A 25,718-nucleotide genomic window follows, 5' to 3' on the forward strand; every position below is an offset into this window, starting at 1 on the left:
GTTAGACATTGCATGGGGAAAAAATTAAAAAATAATAATAAATAAAGATGCAAAGTGTCACAACAGAAGAGTGTGACGCGTCCTGTCCGAACCATAGACGATCTTCGGCTTTACCTTCCGTACACAGCGGCATTCTTTCAGTGAAGCAGACCGGCGCTCGGACCCGGGGCGGGCACCGGGGGAAGTCCTGTGCTGCTGGCGGGGCAAGGCAGAGCACAGCAACACACACACACACACACACACACACAAGCATACACGAACACACACTGACACACACACGCCGAGCTAAGAGGAGAGAGAGAGAGAGAGAGAGCGCGGAGAGGGATAAACAGAGAGACTATAGGAACTCAGTGTGTGTGTGTACGCGTGTGTGTGAGTGTGTGTGAGAGTGTGTGTGAAGGTATACGCTCTCGCTCGGCGGCAGAAACGACTGGCGGGGCGGATATGGAGGGGCTCGGGAGAAACGCTGGGAACTGACCGAGCACCGAGACGAAGAGAGAGAGAGAGAGAAGAGAAAGAGAGAGAGAGAGAGAGAGAGAGAGAGAGAGGAAGGACGGACGGACAGCACGGAAGGAAGGAAGGAGAGGAGGATAGAGAGAAGTCTGACAGAGGAGAGGAGGACTGAGAAGAAGGGGCTCGTCTGGAACACAGAAGGATCCTAAGGTGACTTTATGGGGCTGTGTGTGTGTGTGTGTGTGTGTGTGTGTGTGTGTGTGTGTGTGTGTGTGTGTGTGTGTGTGTGTGTGTGTGTGTGTGTGTGTGTGTGTGTGTGTGTGTGTGTGTGTGTGTGTGTGTGTGTGTGCGTGCGTGCGTGCGTGCGTGCGTGCGTGCGTGCGCGCGGGGTGTTGACATGTGCTGCATGGCTCTAGTCTGCACTTAAAGGGAAGAGTGGAGGTGTGTGTGTGTGTGTGAGGGACGGGCAAATGTGTGTGTGTGTGTGTGTGCGCCTATATATAAATGTGTGTGTGTGTGTGTGTGTGTGTGTGTGAGTATTTAGGGTTGTTTTTCCACAAGCTAAGGGAGGGGGGCCAAAGTGTGTAAGCGAGCTGAGCTGACCGCTGTAAACTGGAGTGAAGGGATCAAAAGGAGTGGATACTTTTTGGGGAACTGCGTGATCTCATTCCAACACACACACACACACACACACACACACACACACACACACACACACACACACACACACACACACACACACGTCTGAGGTAGACTACTCAAAGTTGAGCGAGAGGAAAAAGGGGATAATACTTTCTTTTGAGAATCCATTTTACCCCCTTTTGCTTCTGTGTGTGTGTGTGTGTGTGTGTGTGTGTGTGTGTGTGTGTGTGTGTGTGTGTGTGTGTGTGTGTGTGTGTGTGAGCAGAGTTTTCAGTGCAGCAGGTAACGCACAGTCTTTGGTTGGAGGTTGCAAAAGCACCACAGAATGAATCTTCTGTTTTCCTGGTTGACACTGAATGAGGCTTGGTAGTAGCAGCTTCTCCTGCGTGTGGATATATGTATGTGTGTGTGTGTGTGTGTGCACGTGTGTGTGTGTGTGTGTGTGTGTGTGTGTGTGTGTGTGTGTGTGCCATATACGGCAAACAGGTTGAGGGGAGGCAGATCTGATCAGACGCACAGCAACAGAGGAGAAAGCGTGGCACAGGCTGAGCAGCAGCACATTGGATTACACACAGACGAATACACACACACACACACACACGCACACACACACACACACACACACACACAAGCTCTGTGGCCAGCAGAACAGCTGGGAGAAATGTGTGTATGTCAGTGCCTGAGAGCGGCTCACTCAATGCACGCGTCTGCCTTTGCACGTGCAGGACTGTTTGCTTTTATATTATCTTTTGCTACTGTGTGTTTGTGTTTGTGTGTGTGTGTGTGTGTGTGCCCATCCGAGGCTGTGTAAATATGTATGTTCAGGGAAAGAATGTTCTGTCGTCTCCTCACACAGAAGGCATGTGCGTCTACGTCCCCCCCGGTCCCCCCGTCCCCCCCAGCCCGTCCCCGTCCCCGTCCCCCGGTCTGGAGACGGGAGGTGGAGGAGAGTTAAGGGGGAGGCTGGAGGGAGGAAGAGCTATCAGATGACTGAGAATAAAGCAGATGAGAAGATTAATCCAGTAGCGAGGGATGCAACAGAGACGGGGAGGAAGGGAAGGGATGATGGAGATTTTAGGACAGGAGGAGGAGGAGGAGGAGGAGGAGGAGGAGGAGGAGAGATGGAAAGAAAGCCGGAGGAGACGGAGTGGAGGAGACGGGGGCTGACACGCTCTCTCCAGGAGTGCTCGGAGTGCTGCTCATTCATAATTCACCTCCGTGCCAAACGTTCATTCACATATTGACCCCCCATGGCTGCGCTCAATGGAGTTCTCACCCCTCCACCTCTCGCTGTCTCTCAATGGACACCCCTGCGGCGTGACGTTCAGTTGGCCCCCGCTTCTTTTTCACTTCGGAGACGGTCGAGTTTCTCACACTGTTTTTGTCCGTCACGGCTCTTTTGACACCGGTGGCTTTTCACGCGGGAGCTGTGGCGTGAGACCGAATTGTGTAAATTGAATATTGAATCCAGACTCCACCCAAGACACAGATAATTGGTATGGACGGCTCGGCGGGTTAGTGCCCCTCAGAAACAACAGTTGTTAGCCTGATTCGCCCGACGCAGCTAAAACAGTCCATAATGGATCTATAATTCATGTGCCAATGAGTTGAATGGTCTGTTTGGAATAAAAGCACAGACGCCAGCGCATGATTTATTCAGCGTAAATACTCCAAAATGGCTCTTTTTAATATTTCTGATTGTATTAGCCGGGCCTGGAGCTCCACTGTAACCCGCTGCTGTGCTCCGGTCAGCTGTGGCCCGTGAGCCATATGGCAGGCTGTCGAAAACGCACAGTCAGAAAGAAGTGTACTGCAGAGGTACGGGCCGTTCTCAAAGGTAAACACACCAGAAGAGCACCGTATCAGCAGAAGGGATCCAAAAACTTTTTTATTGCATAGTTCTGATGGACTTGTAGCATGGTTACGCGGTAATAAGAGGACACAGAAGGTACGGTGTTTACGGTGTTTACGGTGTTCTTAGGCACCTCACTGTTAAAGAGTTCATGCGTTCTGTTGTCATGTAGCACCGTGAGCTGTAGCCACTGTGCATCCATAGCAAGAGGCACTTCTGTCTCAGTACGTCATGGTGCGGCCACTACCATTGCCAAGGGTTTGAGTCCCACTGGATCCATGCACACTAAATATAGTTAAACTAATTAAAGGCATAGTCCAACCGCCCGACACCCCCCCCCCCCCATAGATAAAGATTATTAAAGCAACTTCAGTAAGTCACCATTCATCTTTCAGTCAATGAAAACTTGGCTAAAGATCGCTCCAAAATAATAGATAATAATAGAACCGCTAATCTTGTACTTTCATCCCCGTCTTTTTTTATCATTAACAGAAAAACCCTTTTTGACAGCACCCAATAATGTTTGGGGAGCATGCTGGGTGGTTGGTTTGATTGGTTGGTGGATATGCGTTTGTTTTTATGAGGCATGTTTTTCAGCTGAGACGGCGCAGAGTCTGGTCGCTATGATATGGAATATTCTCGAAGTAATGTCGGCACAAGGTAGAGTTCTTTGCCCCGACAAAGTAAAGTAGTTGGGAGGTTGGGAAGGCTGAAGTAGGGAGAGAGGACGGACCTGCCCGTCTGTGTGTCCAGCAGTATTCAGTCGACCAAGATTTCCTTTGCTTGACTACAGCCCCACTGCTATGACCTCCAAGGGCAAGGGTCACCTGACCAATGGAAACAGGTGAAGGTTCTATAAAGTGACTTTTCTTTCGTCTCGCCTTTCACCGGCACTATTTGAACCACAAGGAGGTTATTAGTAAAGAAGTGCACAACTTTGAATTCTCCTTGAACAGTTTGCAAAACTCTGTAGAGCAACAGGAAACTTGGGTTACGCTTGTTAATCTGCCACGGTCAAACTTGGAGTCTAAGATAGCAGTGAATAGTTGAACCTGATAATCACGACATAAAAGCTGTGTTTGCAGGTCGTCGTTAACTTAGTGTTTTTCTAACCTGACTCCGCCAAAACGATTGATTCGCATTTGCTCAGCAAAACCATCTGGGTCTCTCATTTGGAGATCTTTTGAGAAGGGTTGAAAATCCTGGTTTCTGATTGGATAAATCATCTGCCTATCACCAACATACGGGCCAAACCAACCAATCAGATGACTGAAGCGTGTGACGTGCTAACAGCGTGGAGGCAAAGCTCAGAAAGGAAACAACATGTGGGTAAAGGAGATTTTCCCTTTGTGTGTAACGTGAATTTACGGATCAAAGGCCCAATTTCAGGAGCCCGGTCCATATTCAACAGAAGGATCCAGAGAACAAAGAGTTAGAGCGGCTCGCTCCATAGCTGCTCATCTCATCCGCGGAAGCCTCCATGTTGTTTACACTCAACAGTCGCTTCTCGCTTCGTCACTTAAATCCGCCTCAAAACCAACGCAGGTTCGTCCGGTCGCTTCTCTGCGGCACATCACCACTCTGATCTGTATGTAAATACAATGGAGCTCGCAAGATCAGGATGGTCTCACGAGGCGAGGGTTTTCCCCCAACGATCAAATAAATATGCTGGTTCAAAGGCACCAAGAGTGATAACTATGACGTTAATGATGCGAGCGTCCACAACAACGAGCGATAAAGTTCTGTAAACAATGGTGCCAAGCATGTGTTGCATGCTCCGGCTGTGTCGGAGCAAGAGAATTAGCAGAACCCAACGCTCCGTTCCAAGAGTTTCAATGGTAACGTCTCCCCACAAAGTCGTCTACCTTGTTGAACGTGACGCGCTGTAAATTGGGATTGGATGGATTTTCATCGACTTTGTCAAATCGCTCTGAAAGTGATCTTATCTGCCACTGTCACTGACGTCATCGCTGGGGTGTGGAAGGTGTAACCACTTTAAGATGATAGTCACTGTTACAGTTATCGGTCTTGGAGTGGACGGGCGCCAAAACTCTGCACAAACTTTGATAGAAAGTATGGATCCACCATTGTTTCACTGTAGAACAGTCCGGATCACGCTGCACGGGATAAACTTCATGGACTTTTTAAAAAGAAATGGTTCCACACAGTCACACAGTCATTAGTTCATTCGTTTAAAGTTTTTGGGAGGTGACCCTTTGCCTTTCACTTACTGCTCATGTGTGAAAACAAGCACGGTTTGAGTCCGCGGCGGATACACGGCCCTGCCTAAGTGGCTAAAATGGCGTGGAAGAATAACGCTCCTCTGTATCTCCCAGGTTATAATTGTCTTCAATAGGCCTCCTGCTGATTTGAAATGGACTCATTGTCCACAGTGATGGGCACCTCTGCTCAATTAACCTCTCTACTTAGTCGTGCTGAGCTACTGCCGGTCGCATCCTCACACGGTGGCACAGTGCGCGTGCATAAACACACACACACGGACGTATACAGAGTCACACTCGCGTGCGATCACGCACGGAAAGACGTCAGCGTGTGTAAAAATAGATTTTAGAAATGGGGGGGGGGGGGGTGTTTTATGTTTACAAGGGTTGATGTCATGTTTGGTTTAGATCCATAAGCTGACGAATCGGAGGGCAGCTGTGGCGAGTATCAGCCTGCTCGGCTTTGGCTCAGCTATCTGGTGCCTTCTTCGGGTGCTTTTAAAGGAGCAGAGAGTTCAAAGAGTTGCAGTGTGTGTGTGTGTGTGTGTGTGTGTGCGCGTCTCTGTCTTCGTGTGTGTTGTTTTCAGCGGCGGAGGCATGCACACGGTGACGCTGCTCTGGTTGCCAAGCAACACAGGAACGTGGGTGGAAGGATTTCCTGTCCTTAGGAAGCTTTGTTTATAAGTGGGGGGGGGGGAGTGAGTGTGTATGAATATGCCTGTGTGTGTGTGTGTGTGTGTGTGTGTGTGTGTGTGTGTGTGTGTGTGTGTAGATTTCAGTGTGCATTTCAGCAGTATGCTTGAGTGTTTTTAATGCACTCTTCGCCTCAAGTAAAAGTGCTAGAGAAAAGTCACTTAAGACACACACACACACACACACACACACACACACACACACACACACACATGCCCGCTCTGTGTATGCACTGTACACACAGAGAAAAGGCACCAAAAAAAAGCCCTTTCTAGTCCGTTGAGTTGGATTCGTGTTGCATAACTCTAGTTTGCAGCGCTCTGTCTCCTGCTCTTCTGCCCAAACACTCTCGCCGTGTCACAGCCGCCACGCTCACGCCAGCCCCCCCCCCCCAGCCCCCCCGTTAATGATGTCATCAGCATGCCTCATTTTATGTCTCCCCTCACACATGAGATTGCAATTATGTGTTCTTGCCCTGCATGCGATCACGAAAACACACACACAGCATGCCTGTCCTGCAGGCGTCGGACCCTGTGATTACGTAAATGACATTGAGTGTACGGGATGACGTCAGCTTGGCTCTCTCTGACTCTCCTGTCTTTCTGGCTAGCTACAGTGATGTCATAAGTGGATGCGGCCATACACTGTGTGTGTGTGTGTGTGTGTGTGTGTGTGTGTGTATGTGTGTGTGTGTGTGTGTTGGCATGTATAATCGTGTGTGTGTGTGTGGACAAAAATGACCTCAGGAACCATCTGATTTATATAATGCGTTCACTCCTCCTCCTCTTTCCCCCTCTTCCTCCCCTTTAAAGTGGAAAGACTTCACAGCTAATACTTAATTGTGCTGTATGTGTCGTTCTTAGCAGCATAAGGCGTTTAAAGATGCCTGTGCAACACACACACACACACACACACACGCACATTGTTGCAGCCTGTTGATGCCCCCCTGAGAGTCGCTTCTATTTGAAATGAATATCCCAGCGTCTCGCAACCGGTAACTCCATCGCCCCTTCGCCCTCCGTCCGCGACCGTCTGACCTTTGTGGATCCTCATCCCGAGACTCGCCAACAATCGCAGGCAGGCAGTGAATGAAAGAAGAGAGAGAGAGACGATGCCGGGTCGTCTCCGCAGATACTGTACGTGCAGGTTCTTTTTTTAGCAGAAGAAAAACACAGCGTCATGGAGAAAGAGGAACGGTTCGGTGGTTGGCCTCCTTCAGCTCTCCACACACACACACACACACACACACACAAAAATAAATCTGTTTTTAGCTCGCCGTTTGAGCGTTGGGGTTTTAAGCACAGAGGAAGAGTGCTCTATTTGTGTCTCGGGTTGAATGGGCCGCCTGTTGTGTTCTCCAAGCGTTGCGGTTGAAGCTCTGAACAACAGCCATCTAACGTTGGATGGGAGAGCTGGGAGCTTTTAACAGACCTCAATGCACACACACACACACACAGAGAGACGCACAAACACACTTTGTCTTTGTGCCGTCCTCTCCCACTGTTTCTCTCTCTAACCTCATACCCCAAAGCCGAAAGGGAAATCACACCACACAGTGACTTAACAGTTTATGAGCTGAGCATGCACACAAGTGGTATAAATACACACACACACACACACACACACACGCGCACGCACAGAAAATATGCAGATTTTCCTAATAACCTGATTAGCATTAGCTCGACCCCGCTAAGACCAAATGACAAACAGTCCACTGTGCGTTCCACTAACTAACCACACAACGGCCACAAGAGCTTAACACTGAACAGGATGATACAGTTCAACCCAACTGCACAAACGTACACACACATGCGTAAATATACACAGTACCAAAACCGCACACTTTTCAGACCACAACAGCACAAATCATAGAGTCCAAATTATGTCCGAGCTTCGCTTTAACCAGTAACAGTTGGACATAGATACACAAGTGCAGTGATTATATACAAATGCACACAAGTACACACACACACACGCACACGCACACATGCACACGTTCACCCCCCACCCCCCAGCAGTCTTAGGGCCTTAGTCAGCGTCTGTGTGTCCGTGCGTGGGCCTGTTCCCTGGCAGGGTGAGGGGAAAAAATACCTTCCCATATGATGTAAACACCAAAGTCCCTGTGTGTGTGTGTGTGTGTGTGTGTGTGTGTGTGTGTGTGTGTGTGTGTGTGTGTGTGTTTGTGTGTGTGTGTGTGTGTGTGTGTGCGTGTGTGTGTGTGTGACTGGCATTCTCTGAGATAGGATTCGCTCTCTGTGACAGTTTACCAAATTATTCCACAACACTGTGCAGTTTTTATTTAAAGATAAGTTTCTCTGCCATCTCCGCTTTGTTCCACTGCGCGCGGTGGAAAGAGACGGCAAAGACGGAGCAGACAGAGGGGCTGACATGTGACTTCACTAACCAAAGCGAGGACGGAAGGTAAAAAAACACACAGTCCACTGCTTTGGCTAAGTTTTTACAACATCTTTTATTGATTTCATGATAGATTTAGAGCAGGCAGCACTTTGTTTTGAGTAATGCCGAAGCAGCGAGCTTCATTATTTCTACTGTTTTAACGATAATATAATCACTGAGTCTCCAGGAGGCCCCTCGTTTGTTTTAGTGCGTGCTCACGTATGAGAAAATGTCAAAGTGACTGCACTTGCGTTGTCACAGATAACAGAAAAAGTCTTTGAACCCATCGACCAGGGAAATAATGTTTGAATATAGCAAAATAAGTACAGCTGCACAGTGGGATTCCAGCGTGTCGACATCCTCCGGTAACTTTCAGAGAGACAGCTTCCGACTGAATGTTCTGTACGCGGCTCTTTGCTGATAAGAAAGAGAGATGACAGATGTGTTTCCGTGGGAGCTGTTTCGCCAACCCAGGTGTCAGAACAGAGTCAATCACCGATGCGTCCGAGTTATCTTTTATAATACGCACGCTCTAATTTCCACTCTCGTACGCAGTGAAGTTCTCACAGAGCTGAGCCCGGCTGTCGGTAAGGAGGGCAGCGCTGCAGCACTCGGTGCAGCTGAGACGGACACAACACAGTGAAGGTCATGAAAGGAAGGGTCAGTTTTTGATCTACTTTGTTTTTAATGTGTTTGCGTCCGGATCGGGTTTGATACCGATCCTGAGGAGCGTCTCGAAACATCCCCAGTTTTCTCAGGATGACCTCCCCGTGGCGTGTAAACTAATTTGGACACTCTGGATCAAGTGTCCCTTCTTTAAGCAGACAGCAGCCTCACGAGCTGCTGCACGTTCTGCAGGTCCATGTTCATTTTTCATTAGTAACATTTAGTATCAACTTGGATTCAGCCGTTTAAAGGTGCATTGGTCTGGGGCGTGTTGTTTAAAGGGGACATTCATTCATTCATCTTCAGCCTCTTGTCCCTGTCGGGGTCGTGGGGGGGCCGATCCCAGCTGACATCGGACGTTAGGCGGGGTCCACCCTGGACAGGACGCCAGTCTATCACAGGACACATAGAGACGAACAGAGACAGACAACCATTCACACCTACGGGTGATTTAGAGTCATCAATGAACCGAACACCTGCACGTCTTTGGACTGTGGGAGGAAACCGGAGAACCCGGAGAAAACCCACGCAGACACGGGGACAACATGCACACTCCACACAGAAGGGCCCCAGCCGGGAAAAAGGGAATACATCATGCTAATTTTTAGGGTCAAACTTGAATTTTGGTTTTCTAATACAACATGTTTACATCCGTTAATTTTCAAAAAAACACATATTTTCTTTCTTTATCTGTATTCAGCCTCGGTATGCAACGCTTCGTCTTAGCGCCTGTTTCTGTGAGCACCCCCCCCCCCCCCCCCCCCCACACACACACACACCGTCCCTCCTGAAAAAGCCCAGTCTGCTCTGATTGGTCAGAGCTTGCAGGTCTTCCACGTCTGTGCTCTTGGCGTCTCCGCACCGTCGTTTCAGCTGGTGAATATATGGTATAGTAGTGACCACTCTGTTAAAGACACAGTGTCTGAATACGGGCTGTGTGCGTTTCTCTGTGCTTTAAGCAAATGCTAATGCTTTCTCAGCAGTTATGTAGCACCCTGACCTGCTTTATAATCAAAAAGACGTGGAAATCCCATTTCATTTTTCAATATGACCTTCAAGGTACCAGTGAAACATGAAATTTGGTTGGAGTAACGTCTCATAACAGTTTTTAACACTCGCAGGCAGGACTTTACAACTCTGGAAAGTTCTCATGGCAGCAATTATTTCATCTTTCGTCACGACAACGCAAGGTCAGCCGTGGAAATACTCAGTTCACGTTACAAAGCCATCTGCCAGGGCCTCGTGTTAGCGTCTGCCTGATTGGCCACGGCAGCGCCTTTGCAGGATGACGTTGCGTTGCAGCTAAATTTGAGCCTGCTTAGGCGTTTTGCTGGAGCCCTCTGCTTTAGTAGCCCCTGCGTCAACTGACTGTTTATGTTTTGAAGCACCACTGAGCACAAAGGGATCGAGGTAGAGAGGACAGGAGCCTTGTTCCTGTGATAACCTATAAAGAATTCAGCGCACAGATGGGCCCAGCTACCTGCGGTCCTGATGAAACACATTTTTGTAAGTAGTATTCAATGTCACTTTCCCGTTACTGTATTCTGCGTTTGCTAATGTCGTCCTGGGAGCTTTCTGTACAGGGTTGCAGGAGTACGGGGGTATGGCAAGCCTCAAGTGACAATATTGGAAAAGCACAGAGAAATCATTTGGAATTGAGAATGTGACCTGGTGTGACCTGAAACACGTCTATAAGCATGAGTCTGCTGCTAACTGTACCCTCTGGTTTCAGTGTGAAGTGCTCACAACGGTGCAAGATTCATTGTGTTCTGTAACGAAGCAGCAGCACATCGAAGACACTTCTCCGCGTTGAGAGACAGGTGCAAAACAATCATCGCCATATTCATCATAACTGCATTCAGATCTGGTCAGGGGGCGCATAGGAGATCACACTGGCCCTTTTTATGTGCGGTGTGTGTGTTGCTAGGCAACTTTGTAACAATACCCCTGTGACCTTCTGACCCTGCCAAGTGTGGTGTTGCTGTCCCCGTCTCACACTCGTATGCGTGTGTGCGTATGTGTGTGTTATCTGAGACGATGGTGCGACTGCCGCATAGCAGCTGAGAACAGCTGTGATTTCACTGTGGTTTGGTGTGTGTGTGTGTGTGTGTGTGTGTGTGTGTGTGTGTGTGTGTGTGTGTGTGTGTGTGTGTGTGTGTGTGTGTGTGTGTGTGTGTGTGTGTGTGTGTGTGTGTGTGTGTGTGTGTGTGTGTGTGTGTGTGTGTGTGTGTGTGTGTGTGTGTGTGTGTGTGTGTGTGTATGTGTGTGTATATGTCCGTGTGAAGCCGCCGTCACTGTTCATCTATGCACACACACCCACAACAACATAATATGGCACACTGTGATTTCAACAGCTTGATAGCAGCATAGAGTCAATCAGCCAAAATGCCCCCCACACACACGCACACACACACACACACAGAGACACACACACACACACAGACACACACACACACCCACACACACACACATCAACCCTGTTGTCAAATCCAGCTGTAAAATAGAGAGCAGCAAAGCGACGGAGCAGTCATTTCCCTGAAGATCCATTCATGTAAAATACTGTGATTCAAACCTCCCTCCCCCTTATTCACTCGTCTTATTCATCTCTCTCTTGACTGCAAAACCAAACACGCCTGGTCTTCTGCTTCCCGGCAAGAGCCTTTGTGCCTGCGTACACGCCAGCGCTTGTGTGTGCGTGCGTGCGTGTGTGTGTGTGTGCGTTTTCTCCGCTCTTCTCCACAAGAGGAATGTCCTTGGCCTGTCCGACCTGCGTGCTCCCACTGAGCCCTCCGTCAAACACCTGGGGCGGGTTCTACCGCGCCGCTCCTGCCAATCAGGAGCCCTGGCAGTTAATGACATCAGTTAGCGGCGGACCTTTTAGGACCGGCCCCTCGAGGTGATTCGTCGGAGAGAGAGTGCTCTTATTGTTATGATGATTAAGTGTTATATGAAGGGCTATCAGAGGAGAGCCCCTTAATGAAAGTGGAGCGCGGAGAGCAGAGCGGCAGAGCTGCAGAGAGCTACAGGGGGAGGCGGGCACAAATTGAACTAGGAGTAGATCGGAGCGGGAGAGGAGGGAAAGAAGGAGAGTTTAAGGTGGGAGAAGACAGAGATGGTGAGAGAAAGAGGGAGAGAAGGGCTGAATATTCAGCAGCTGTGTCCAGACTTGCTGACTCCGGGTGTTCATGCTCTGAATGTACCATGAGAGGTAGACAGCGTGCGCAGGAAACCGCTGTAAAAGAGCAAAAAGGGGAAGGAGGAGAGAACAAGTGCGTGTATGCGTGGATGCCCGCTAACGACGTGCGTGGCTTTCGTCGGCTGTTTTTATGTGTGCATCTGTGCAAGAATGCGAGAGTGCGTGCGCAAGTGTGAACACTGGAGTTTCCCTTTGCCGTTTGGTAAAAGAGTGGAACGCCCTGCCTCAGAGGAAAATTCCACCCTCCTACGCTGTTGTTAATCATCAGGCTGGGATGTCCAAGGCATTCCGGTACTTTGTGAAAAAAGTTGTCATTCGCAGTTTGATTGTATCCACTTTCACTCAGCCTGTGTTTTACTACATTTCCCAGAAGGCCTCTCCTCTGGACAGCCCAGCTCCCCACTCTTTCTTCCCCCCACCTCCCCCGGTCCACATGTCGAAGTGTCCTTGGGCAAGACACTGAACCCCAATTGCTATAGCCTATTATTTACTGTTTGTATCTTCTCACTGTAGCTGATGAATAAGGGCGCACTCACACTGTCCATCCGTACCGTGCCCAAGCACGTTTCACGGGTAAATTCTAGTTCGTTTGACCAGTGTGAGTGCAACCATACAGCGCATAGGAGCGGTACGGTTGCCGGCCACTGCCCGTTTGGGAGAGGTGGGCTTTTGTAAAGCACGTTTGCACGTGTAGGAGCAAGAACGTGCGCACATGTACGAGCACGAGCACGAGGCCTACGGCGGTTCTGAGGTAATTTCCTGTGCGCCTGTTGGGGCATAGAAAAAAGAAGGAGGGACCATGCGCGGTCATTTCAAACAATGGCGGCGAAAGGTTCACGTTGGTGTGATGCGGAGGTGGAGTGTTTACTGCAGATTTGGTCAGAAAAACCACAAAGTCAGAAATGTTACCATGTTTTCTGCGCTGCTTTCCATTATGTGGCCAAAAGGCCGCACACTTTTGTAAACAAAGCGACGCATCGCGATGACGTCATCAATGCGTGTGACGTGTTACGGCGTGATGACGTATAGGCAGCAAGAAGCATTCGCCGAGGCCCAGGTAGTGTGAGTACAAACGGGCCTGGAGGGGGGGACAAGGACCCTAAAGCCCGGGGCGCGGGACGTCGGACAGTGTGAGTGCGCCCTTAGTTTCAAATGGTTTTCCCAAGTAACAGGTCAGGATCTGTGCGTCCGCCATGTTTCATTTAACTACGACAACAAACGCACTTGAACACAACGCACTGGTAATTTCCAGTCCTCAAGTGGAAAGCACCATCTTTCCCACAGCACGTGAAGGCAGCATTATTGTAAGACGTCTGTAAAGAGAGTTGTGGTTGCGTTATATTACGGTCTGCCATTAACGCTGTCACCGCTGAAACGTGTACGCGTGCCTCCTCTGCGATGGATCGCTCCCATCTCGGAGCAAACCGGAGCCTCTAAAAAACTCTTTGATCCGGCAAAGCAGAGCCCCAAACCATCACTAAACAACAGAAAAGAGACCACGCTCCCTTCAGGGTTATGTGTTTAATGATGGATTCTTTATTTGAGTACATTTGAGCACACCTTAAAATCACAAGTATGTGGCGTCTGGTTGTGTGTCACAGGCTTTTCCACCTTTGCAAGAACACGGTTCTGAAGGGGAAAGGGGAGAACTTTGTTTTAGGGCGCACTCACACTGTCCTTCCGCAACGCGCCCCGTGCTTTAGGGTCCTTGTCCCCCCCTCCAGCCCCGTTTGTACTCACACTACCTGGGCCTCGGAGAATGCTTCTTGCTGCCTATACGTCATCACGCCGTAACACGTCACACGCATTGATGACGTCATGGCGATGCGTGGCTTTGTTTCCAGATCTTTCCGTAGACCTCTAAGTTTTTGTGCGTCTTGTCGACTGTTTTTGAATCTTTTCATCGACCAAATCTGCAGTAAACACTCCACCTCCGCATCACACCAACGTGAACCTTTCACCGCCATTGTTGTTGTTGTTAAATGTCCGCGCATGGTCCCGCCTTCTTTTTTCTATGTCCCAACAGGCGCACAGGAAATGACCTCAGAACCGCCGTAGGCCTCGTGCTCGTACACGTGCGCACGCTTGTATTCGTACATGTGCAAACGTGCTTTACTAAAGCCCACCTCTCCCAAACGGGCCGTGGACGGCCAGCTGGCCGCAGTTATGCGCGGAGTGGTTGCACTCACACTGGTCAAACGCACTAGGCTTGACCCGAAAAACCTGTTTTGGCCCGGTGCGGAAGTACAGTGTGGGTGCGCCTTAAGATAGATAGATAGATAGATAGAGAGATAGATAGAGAGATGGAGAGATGGATAGATAGAGAGATGAGCTTTATTTCAGACTCAAGGTCCATACAAAAAGTAAAAGCAAGACACAGTACAAAAGGATTAAGAATCACACAATAAAATAATAAAAATAAAAACAAATAAAAACATAATAATCTAATGTTTGCTGTCCAGGCCTTTAGGGCTGGGAGAAAGTCCTTCCTCCTGATATACAGAGTAGGTTACGTCATATCTCTATGACGATATATATCACCCTAGCATGTTTTCTTCTGATTCAGTAACTAAATAGGCTGTATGAAATCATCACACGGCACTCCTGTGTGAATCAAATACCTGACAAATGAAAACGACTGAATGATTTTCATGTTAAGACCTTGAGAAATGAGCAGAACGCGTAAGGATTAAGACTTAAAGCGATCGTCAAATGATGTAAATATTGCTGTATCATAGTTTGGCTGCTGGTTTTTCGACATTGCAATAGGAACAATACAGAAAAATATATACAATAGACATTTTTTTTACATTGGGTCCATATATGGTCCAGCCTGCATGCTCTGGTTCAGTTCTCTCAGGAGCAGAGACTGAAATCACCCGGGGTGCTCAGGGGCCGTTAAACTGGGGGAAAAAAGGAAACCTGCCAGTAAACGTTTTTTATGAGTCTCGCCATGACTGCCACTAGTACATAAGTAATCCACATTTTCCATGTTATATGTTTCCTTACCCGTTTTCAGTGCTATTGTGTGTGCAGAATGTAGAAAGTACGTGTTCATCTGAAACTTGCTCACACGCAGGGGCTCGAGCGAGCAGCAGTGAAGTGGCGTTTTGAAGGTTGAGATGAGGCCAAAACAGAAAACCTGTGCAGTGAGGAATTCAAATGTAATCCTCCAGCAGCCCGGCGAGTACATTTGTATGCTTCAGAACATGACTGTTCAGAGACACGCCCCCTTAGAGACAGTTACTGATAGGATTAACTTAAAGAGCAACTGCACACTAAATTATTTCTCCTGCACACAGTAGAGATTATGTGGCCATACTTCTGACAATACACATATTCATTCATTCATTCATTCATCTTCAACCGCTTGTCCCTATTGGGGTCGGGGGGGGGGGGGGGGGGGGGGGCTGGAGCCGATCCCAGCTGACATCGGGCGTGAGGCGGGGTCCACCCTGGACAGGACGCCAGTCTATCACAGGACACATAGAGACGAACAGAGACAGACAACCATTCACACCTACGGGTGATTTAGAGTCATCAATGAACCGAACACCTGCACGTCTTTGGACTGTGGGAGGAAACCGGAGAACCCGGAGAAAACCCACGCAGACACAGAACATGCATGTGTTCAACATGTGCTCGTATCTGTATGCTTGTATTTGAAAGTTTGATTCTGCTGAATCCCTCAGAAGGCCAGATGGTAAATATGCTTCTGGTGACTCCTGAAGCTCCTGCAGACTACCGTTCTTTGCAGCAGATAACAGGAGAGTCTGTCAGTAGCTTCTCATGGCTGGTTACCTCTGCCTACCCCGCTCTACGTGGCCGTCCGTGCCACATTGAGCAGTGGTCGCCCAGTGTCCCTGTGTTCCCTTAACGTCTACTATAGTCATCGCTCCCCTCGCTCCATTTTAAAGACGCTGCGAGGGAGAGAGTGTTCGAGTGTGTTTGAGTAGTAGTGTACCCTTTAAAGCTGTCTACACATGACCGGCGGCCTGAGATGCACTGGCTGCACACTCAGTAGCTCAGAGCTCAAAGCTGATTCATCGTAAGTTCTGTGTATAAAAGAACGAGAACAACTTTAGCTGCAACTCAAAGCAACGTCATCCCTCTAAGGCACTGTGTTGGCCAGTCACATACTTGCAGGAACACTTTATTTCTACTGTCTACCTTACAACGGTTGAGTCAAAACAAAGGTTTTGTCGCCAGGGCTGTGCGATTTGACGATATGCGTCGTATGGCGTTAAACGTCTATCGTGTCACATTCCGCTCTATCGTTTAAGTCGCGGTGTCTTAGATCATGTGTCACTTTACAAGCTGAGGGGTGTGTGAGGATGAAGTGAGCCGCAGTCATGCCGAGCGTTATTAACACGGGCGTAGACTGTGTTTCTCTCTTCATTAAATCAGCAGAAAACAACTGTAACACACACACACACACACACACACACATATATATATAGACCAGTCTACACACACCAGACGCACGACAGGTTGCAGTGTGTCAGTGGAATTAATAAATGGTCGGCTAATTGCGGCGGCGGCGTCAGTCTGACAGTCTGACACAACGCGGTGAGAGTGAAACTTCAGTTCTAAATATATAACGTCAGCTATTGTCAAAGAAAGATACAAACAAAACACATTTATGTCACAACAACAAATACCTTTAATAAGGTTCCCGTATCAGGGCCGATTACGATCACGATGCAATTAAAAATAATAAATCCAGGAATGTGCTGGGAAAACACATTTTGCAGCTCACCTTTATTGAAAGCCCACATTAAGCAAAATAAAATATGCTATATCTTGATATATATTGTTTTTTCGATATCCCTCAGCCCTAACTGCCGCTGTAATGAGCTTTTCATGGTTCTCAGAGTATTTATCCCACTGTGTTGACTGTTTTGACATCTGATCAGCCTTCAAAACCTTATATTTAGTTCTCTCAACGCAACATCTTGGATCCTTTGTCTTTGTCTCACTGGTTCCTGAAACAACACGTCCCCACTGACGCAGCTCCTTGGGTCTTTTGGTGTTTTTTGTTACGCAGGTCTGTTGTTGCTCAGGCATCCACTTAAACGTTTGTTTTCTCTTGAAAGTCAAAAATAGCGTCCGTGAGCTCTGCTTCAGTGGAAAAATACCTCTTAATGTTTAAGCTGTAGTCAGATTGTACTTAATTTGATAGGTCAGCATCAGCCAGGGGTAAAACTCTTTGTATCGTACCCTGGTGAAGTGTTGGCACCTGATGAGCCGTCCAAGAATTGGATCGTCTACGCCTCGTCTTGGTTTCTTCCTGTGAGTGGCCATGTTGGTTGGTCTTGGTTTCTTCCTGTGAGTGGCCATGTTGGTTGGTCTTGGTATCTTCCTGTGAGTGGCCATGTTGGTTGGTCTTGGTATCTTCCTGTGAGTGGCCATGTTGGTTGGTCTTGGTACCTTCCTGTGAGTGGCCATGTTGGTTGGTCTTGGTATCTTCCTGTGAGTGGCCATGTTGGTTGGTCTTGGTATCTTCCTGTGAGTGGCCATGTTGGTTGGTCTTGGTATCTTCCTGTGAGTGGCCATGTTGGTTGGTCTTGGTTTCTTCCTGTGAGTGGCCATGTTGGTTGGTCTTGGTATCTTCCTGTGAGTGGCCATGTTGGTTGGTCTTGGTATCTTCCTGTGAGTGGCCATGTTGGTTGCATGTAGGGCTAACGTTAGAGTGTTTCTTTGCGTTCGTCTGTAACCAACAGACGGACGCCTCTCAGTTTATCCAACAAACGCTTCTATCACTGGCCTTCATTTGGCACCAGGCAGGTGGAAACTCGAGACTTCAGAGTGGACGCCGGGAAAGGACGGCGTAAGATGAACTGCAAGTATCTGATGGAGTGATGCGGAGAGGGCTACAATTGTTGCATTGGAGCTCAAGCAGAGCTGAATCGTGTTATGCTATCTTAAAAGGCTGAAGGAGCGGCGGCAGATAAAGCATCAGTCGCCCTCCACTCTCCTTTAGAAATCTCTAACAAGGAAGATTCACCACATATTTAGCTCTGGCAGAGAGGATGCCAGCCCCCACCCCCGTCTCCCCCGTCTCCCACACATCACCCCTGGCTAAAGGAATGTAGTGGAAAACGAGGGACTCTAGATAGAAGATCAGAGGCCTTAATATGAACCACATTGTGTGTTGTTCCCCTGTTTCCCATCTCCTGTGTTCTGCGCATCAGGAGTGAAACAGCCTTTGATGAATATCTACAAAGAGATGTGAGACTTATAAAGAGCGGCAATTTAACCAGGTATGTTATCTTAAGCCTGGTAATTTGGGAATTCAATTCACTCATAGGGGGAGCCAGGGGAGCCCGTGGTGTTTGTCAAGCACACTCGCGTGAGGCCCGTGCACGGCAATAGACAGTTTCAGGGCTCTCTAATCAATGACTGACCACCTCTTAAGACGGGGTTATCATATCTCTTATCCCACTGCCTCTCCTTCCTGCCGCATGCGTATTTGTGAGTGTGCTGTAACCGTGGATCAGGCCCTGTCTCTCCCCTGAGTTACACATCTAATCACGGCACCATCATCCCTCATTCCTAATTCTGTTGGCAGGGCCTGTCAAACAGCATACGCTGAAAGACGGGGTGACTTTGAAATGCTGCTAATGACCCTAGGATATAACTACCCTCTCTCTCGTACTCCCCCTCACTCTTCCTTTCTTGTCCACTCCTGTCATTTGCACTCGCGGTCATCCTCTTTCTTGTTCACTGCAACTCTCTGGAACTGCTGATAAGGAAATGCAAGGGAGATGGTGTGAGAGGAAGCGTGGATCGTACAATTTTTTAATATATATAAGATGAATCAAACTTGATTTGGACACACTGGGAGGCAAAGTCGTCAAGGGTTAATGTGAAGATGAGTTTGTGACCAAATGTTATTTAACCTTTCTTTAAAGTAGGCAGCCCCACAGATTCAAAAGCTCCTTCAGCAGGGAACGCCGGGCCTAGACGCAGCGTCTCAGAGAGAAAAACACACCTAAGCAAAAAAGCAATCAAAGCCACACAGACGAGAGACTACTTTATGAGCAATCCAACAGGCGACACTTGAGCGTCAAGGCACAGGCTCGTTGCCAGACCTATTTAAATCTCGACTAAACAAAGCAAAGACAGCTCCTTATTGAGTCATCCACGAGAACCTTCATTAACTGTGTACGCTCACCGAGAGCTTTCAGCTTTAAATAATTTTGTTTCATGAACAGGGAGCAGAGTACATAAAGGCACTTTTGCCCGATTCAGCTACGACCTAAGGGACAGATAACAAAAACAAATCCTGGGGCAGCGAGCAGTCATTTTCCGACTGCTTCTTTTATTTTGTGATGTAAGAAAACAGTGAATTAGTAGACCCAGAGTGGTTTTATATATTTACACAGAAAACTGAAGCGCGGAATAAGTCGAGCAGCGGACAGGGTGGCTGTCGGCTGGAGCACAGAAGGTGACACTGATGAGAGGCAGGTACAGTCAGTAATGCTGCTTAATGCTATGGTGGCTAAGACAAGAACTGGTGATGCAAGTGAATCTAAAACAACTAAATCAAGGGCTACTGTGGCGATAGAAGCAACCACTCTGTCTCAGCTAGATGAAAAGACGTGACTCGTGAGTGGAGAAAACCTGATTGGGGACGAACCCTTGATGCATCTGAGCCCATTTACTCCTTTGCACAAGGTTTTCCTACTTTCCAGGCAGCCTTCTTTTCCATTCAGCTTCAAGAGCAACAACATTGAACCGCAAAGGTTTGAAACTTGCTAGATCGGTGATCACAGCGAGTATATTTTTGTCAGGATTGCTTTGTCCTTCGGTCGTCATTCTAGGGGCCGTCCACACGAACGCGGGTATTTTTGAAGTTTGGCCTTTCATCCACACGTAGCCGCGGTTGTGAGCTACTAAAACCAGAGTTTGTTGTAACCTGGGTCCAGGGTGAACTTTTTCAATAGGTCCGGTTTCAGCAGTCGTGTGTGGACAGGAAACTTGAGGAAAAGCGCAATTTCCTGTCGACATTGTTTGACGTCACACTGTGCGACGGTAAACGGTCAGTTGTATCCATGGAGACGCGTGGAGCGCTCTAAACGTGACCAGCTGACGGAGGCGGATTTTGCGGTTTCATGTGGACGGAGACATTTTCTATCAAACCGGGGGTGTGGTTGGGATTTTTATTTTTTACGGGGTGCCTTAAAAGTTTAAAATTCAAAAATACCCGTGTTCGTGTGGACTAGGCCTTAGTTGGGTGCCTCCTCCTAGCGAATTGTGGAAGATTAACCTACCCTGAAGTAGCTAGCTGGAGGTTCACTTTGACAGGCTTTCCAGTGCGCTTTGCCTAGTTGGAGGTCCGGACTTCGGAATTCCCATGGCACTTGAACGCAGCATGAGCAGTGCGAGTGAAACGGAGCGACGGATGACGGGAATTAAATGATTGGTCAGACTTTTATCAGAAATATGAGTTGAGTTTCCTCACCTGCTGGATTTCTTGTACATTTTAGCGCCGTACGCGTATTATGAGCATTTTAGGATTACAAAAGAAAAGTGTAAAAAATGCCAGAAAGGCAAGAATTGCTCTAAGTGGGTGAAGTGTCCAGCCTTCCACGCTAAAACTTTTGACCGTTATGAGTAAAGCATCGAGGTACTCTCAGTGTAATGCATTTTTGTGAACACACTCAAAATAGCAAGCGTGAGTGCAGGAAGGACGCAAATGGAGACGCAGTGTATGAATCTGACCAGATATTTGGTACCAGTTTTTGGTACTTGACATTTTTGGTTTGGTACCAAAAAAAAGGCATGGATGTTTTGATACCCAGCAGCACACAGACAAATACATTGTGGAGAGGTTTGGGATTCAGCCTCCCCCAAAAATACCATACCTAACTTTTATGAGAGCATTTGCATTCACATGGAGTTGATGCACAGTTGATCTCCTGGGATCGCGACTGGTATCCTTTGAAAATGGTTCGTAGTGAATAAATTCTGCGATGTTGTGTTTTATAATTGGATAAAACGCGCATAATAAGTTCTCAGCGAGGCGCTAAAGCGTGCCCTGTGAAGAGCAGCGTTTGAAACTCCCATACCAGTGTGATTCGTCGTAGCACTGTTTCCCTTCTCCGTCCTCTTCTGTGAGTTTGTAAACAGTCTGAATTTAGTTTTGTCAGCATTCAGAACACGTTTGAGTTGACATAAGGTTTCTGGTGCGGTGTTAAAAACAGCTTGTAGGAGTGGGAGGGAGGAGTGAAGGATGCAAGCGGAGTTGTATCATCAGCAGAAGCCGTGTAAGTAGCGTCAGCAAAGGCATGGCTGCATAGGCTACTGACAGACTGCTGCCTCGCTCTCTTGTCCATCTCCCTTCACTTTTTCACATCCCACTTTCCCCTCTCAACCAGAACATACTTTCTGCGCTCAGATCGCCTCCCTCTGCCAAAGGTGATCTAATAACCCCCCCGATCTCGCCGTGCTCTCTCAACCGAACCCGAGGCCGTGCAGTTTCTCTATCACAAAACTTCCTCAGCCCAGAGTTTGAGCTCATTCGCTCGTCGATTCCAATCTACAGTTTCAGACGAATGTGCACGAGGCTCAGAGAGCAGCGCGGTAATAGAGAAGCCGGGGAGGGCGGACCTTTGGAACCGGACGGGCTCTCCCAGTGGTTGTTGCCATGGTTTTTTGTTGTTGGGACAAACTGTCGGCCAGTGGCTGCGAGCCTGAGCTGCTGTTTGTTAAAGATAAGTGGGAAAGCCAGAGGGGAAAGAGAAAGAGGGAGACAGACGGACACGGAGAGGGAGCCCTGCTTAATTTTTTTCTTCTTCTTCTTCTCTTTTTGACTGCAGGACATCCAGCTGAAAAACACTCGCTACCTCAAAGCCTCACCCCACCCCACTCTCCCCTCTATGCGGGGATCCCGATAGATCAGACTCCCCTCTTTAAACAGTTCACCGAGGCTTTCTCCTCGCGTTTTCCTGACCCACACCCCTCCCTGCCTGCTATCAAAGCTCTGTTGGCTGTGCACTGGCTGCTTTGATATCATATAGTGTTTCTGGCAGTCTCCCTCTCTCTCTCCCTCTCTCTCCCTCTCTCTCTCTTCCTCTCTCTCTCTCTCTCTCTCACAATATTGTAAAAGAGCACAGAGCGCCAACAGGGACCTGCTCACTGTCAAAGAGAAAAGACAGGGAGGCCTTAGAGGGAGCGAGGGAGAGACTGGGTGAGGGAGGAGAGGAGGAGAAGGTGGTAACAGTGAGAGAGTGTTATCTTTTTATCTGTGTTATTCTTCGTTTCGGCGCCTGGTTGTTGTTTAGGTTCTGCTTTCAACGTCTGTATGTAACAGGTGTTCTTCTTGCTTTTGTGCACTTTGACTTAAGATGACTTCAAGCACCGGTGGTCCCAAGTCAGAGCTACTCATTTGATGATTAGCTTAACAGTTTTTTTACGATATGCATGAATGTTTTAACTACTTAAATGGCATAACACAATAAGCTGAGACTCACCACTCTGTGAAAGAGTTCATTAAAGGAGCGGTTTCACTCTGTGGGAAATGCGCTCATTCACCTTCTTTCAAGAGTTTAATGAAATGATCTCTCACATCGGTAAATGGTAAATGGTCTTGTACTTCTATAGCGCCTTTCTAGTCTTCTGACGACTCAAGGCGCTTTCACAGTGTCTGTCACATTCACCCGTTCACACAGACGTTCACACTGATGGCAGTGGACATCTACATACCATCTCATCTAACCACTCACACCACATTCACACACCCATGCACTGCATAGGGAGCAATTCGGGGTTCAGTGTCTTGCCCAAGGACACTTTGACATGTGGACCGGGGGGAAATTGGGATCGAACCACCAATCTCTCGAACAGAGGACGACCCACTCTGACACCAAGCCACAGCCGCCCGGTGCGTTCAGTATGGAGCTAGGGCTGGGGGCCGATTAGCTTAGCTTAGCATTGAGGCCGGAAGAAGGGAGAGACGTCGAGCTCGGCTCTCTTCGAGGTCAAAGCGGAGTTACCGCCTTACAGTCGTACGCCTCCACCAACCAGTCAGTCCACCTTCATGTCCGTCCAGACGTTCATAATATATGTAGTGAAGACTTTGAAGGGATTTAATAAAAGGTATTAAGTGTATTTTTAGGGGAAACATCGACGCTTCATCAGCACGCAAGATGCAGTCACCACAATTTCAAGATTAGTGTCACCATCCGGACAAACGTCTCCCCTTCTGCACCTGAGTTATGATGTTGGATAATGGACAGAAATATTATGATGTCATAGTGACGATGACCTTTGACCTTTTGGATAGAAAATGCCATCACTTCATCATTTAATCCTATTAGACATATACAGTAGGGTGAAATGTTGTCATGCTTGGTGTGGGATTTCTTCTTATTGCCAGAAACATTCAATTTAATTTTATTTGTTTAAATGTATTTATTTATTTTATAAGTTATCTCAAGACGCTTTACATATAGAGTAGTTCTAGACGGCACACCTTGACCTTTAACCTCCAAGATCAGTTTATCCTTCAGTTACGGTAAACATTTCTGCCAAAAGTGAAGATATTCCCTCAAGGCGTTCCCGTGATATCTTCACAAGAATGGGTCAGATGTGTGACCTTGACCTCTGACCTCCAAAATCTTATCAGTTCATCCTTGAGTCAGAGTGAACTTTGTGCCACGTTTAAAGAAATTCACCCCAGGGAGTAAACTACTGTGTTCACAAGAACGTGATGAACAGTGGGCCTGAAAACAGGGGGGTCAAAATGATCAACCGCCACTTTTAAAGCTCATTAAAGTGAAATTCCGGCGTAAAATCATCCCAGGGTCTTTTTGGGCGAATACATCATCAAATAAGACGTCATTTTTTCAGTGTTACAACTATTAACGGAGAAACCCAACAGTTGCATGGTCAGAGTCCTTACACATTAATCAAAGCAGCAACAGCGTAGTTAGTGAAGCCAGAGTTTATTAAAGAGTGTTTTAAAGACTTACCTACTGGCCCCTGTACCAGCTCCTCTCATAGTAAAGTCCATTACAGTGGAAGGAGCCCATTGGTGCTTTGTTTTGTGTGTAGGGACTCTTCTCATGCTGCTGCAGAGGTTTGCTGTTATTTTCAGCAGTATTAGTGGTTAAAAAAGACCTTTGAATGCCTGCACGGTGCTGCCCGAGCTAATCAGTGTTAGCCGCATTTGGCTGTTAGCGACTCTACAGGAATTCTCCGTTAATAGTTGTTACACAACAAAAACCGCCTCGATGGCGATTTGATGAGTGTATTTGCCAAAAAAAAAAAGGCCCATGGATGATTTTACGCCGTTATTTCACTTTAAAACACTAAATGTATTTTGCTTGTTTACACGAACGGTAATGTAAAAGTAGTTTGTTGTTCAAACGGGACTTGTGTGCAGAAAACCGCAGCTCAAATCCTCATATTCACGTTTATTAATGCTAATGATGAGATGACTGAATTGCCTCCAGCCTCTCGCTCCTCACTGCAAATAAACGATTCCTTTAAATTCAGAAATCACGCCGATTGTGTCACAAGAGGAGACAAAGAAGATGGTCCACATTAATCACGTGGGTCTAGAGAATTCTGTCTCTTTCTCAAACACATGACCTTAGCGCAGTGCCACCTCCAGCGTTTCTGAGAGCTTCTTTTGGGCCTTTTGGCGACATTTGCCATTTTAACTGATCATTGCTGAGTAAAGCTTGTGACTTGCATGTGATGTACATTAATCGCTCTTTGCTAAAGGAGAGACAGAAGATTCAGTGATAGATTTGTTAGCGTCTTAGCTTGTCGGCGATTTTTAGCGGTTTGGAATTCAAAACAGAAACCGACCCTATTGGCGTCTCGTAGTACGACTAGTAATGATGTTTTCCAACCCAAACAACACATGTTGAATGCCATGACAGGGAGCGCACAGTGACTTGACCTAAACTGAGTGACGGAGGAAGTGAAGCTCTGACCGAATGAGCGACGGAGCAGGCGGATTGCTGAGCGAGCGTGCACAAACCCGGGATTGCATGTGGTGTGTCACCGCCGTTACTATGGAAGTCTAGAGCCCTGGGCCCGGGCTTTTTTTAAGCTTGACCTGAGTGTCCCAGTCAGTCCACCACACACTCCCACATATATGCACACCTCCAGGCTGCACACATACACACACACACACACACACACACGTCACCTTCAAGCGTCCACATTCTCAACCTCAGTTTGCTGTGTGTGTGTGTGTGTGTGTGTGCGTCTGAGTCTGATTGTTCGCCATCCTCAGAGAGCGAGGATGAGCGTGACTTCATGATCGCTGGCTGCTGATGAATCACACCAAACTTACTCTGTGTTTGCCTGATGCAAATGTCTGTTTGCTTTGTTGGTTAGCCTACTTTGGAGGACGATGTGTGTGTGTGTGTGTGTGTGTGTGTGTCTGTGTGTGTGTGTGTCGTCTTGAATTATTCACTGGCAATATTTGATGTTCTTGCACCATACATTACACGTGTCCTTTCTGAGCCTCTTACTTACTGTGTACATCTGCTCCTTTAGTAAACCGGCACACTGCTGTTCTCGGAGCGTGAGCAGCGGCCCCGTGGATGCGTTTTGTGCAATCATTTTTCAATTT

At 47.8% G+C, this 25,718-nt stretch overlaps 1 protein-coding gene across 2 annotated transcripts in view; it reads left to right on the top strand.

Moving 5' to 3' along the window:
* The first annotated feature begins 280 nt into the window (after window positions 1–280).
* Window positions 281–25,718, top strand: part of LOC310961786 (forkhead box protein N3-like) — a 75,102-nt gene continuing 49,664 nt past the window's right edge. For both annotated transcript variants that reach the window (XR_014593639.1, XM_083934016.1), the window contains exon 1: window positions 281–663. The gene's annotated coding sequence lies outside the window, so the exon portion shown is untranslated. The remainder of the gene's footprint in view (window positions 664–25,718) is intronic.

The sequence above is a fragment of the Echiichthys vipera genome (genome assembly GCF_963691815.1).
Source record: "Echiichthys vipera genome assembly, chromosome: 19".
NCBI lineage: Eukaryota > Metazoa > Chordata > Actinopteri > Perciformes > Trachinidae > Echiichthys > Echiichthys vipera.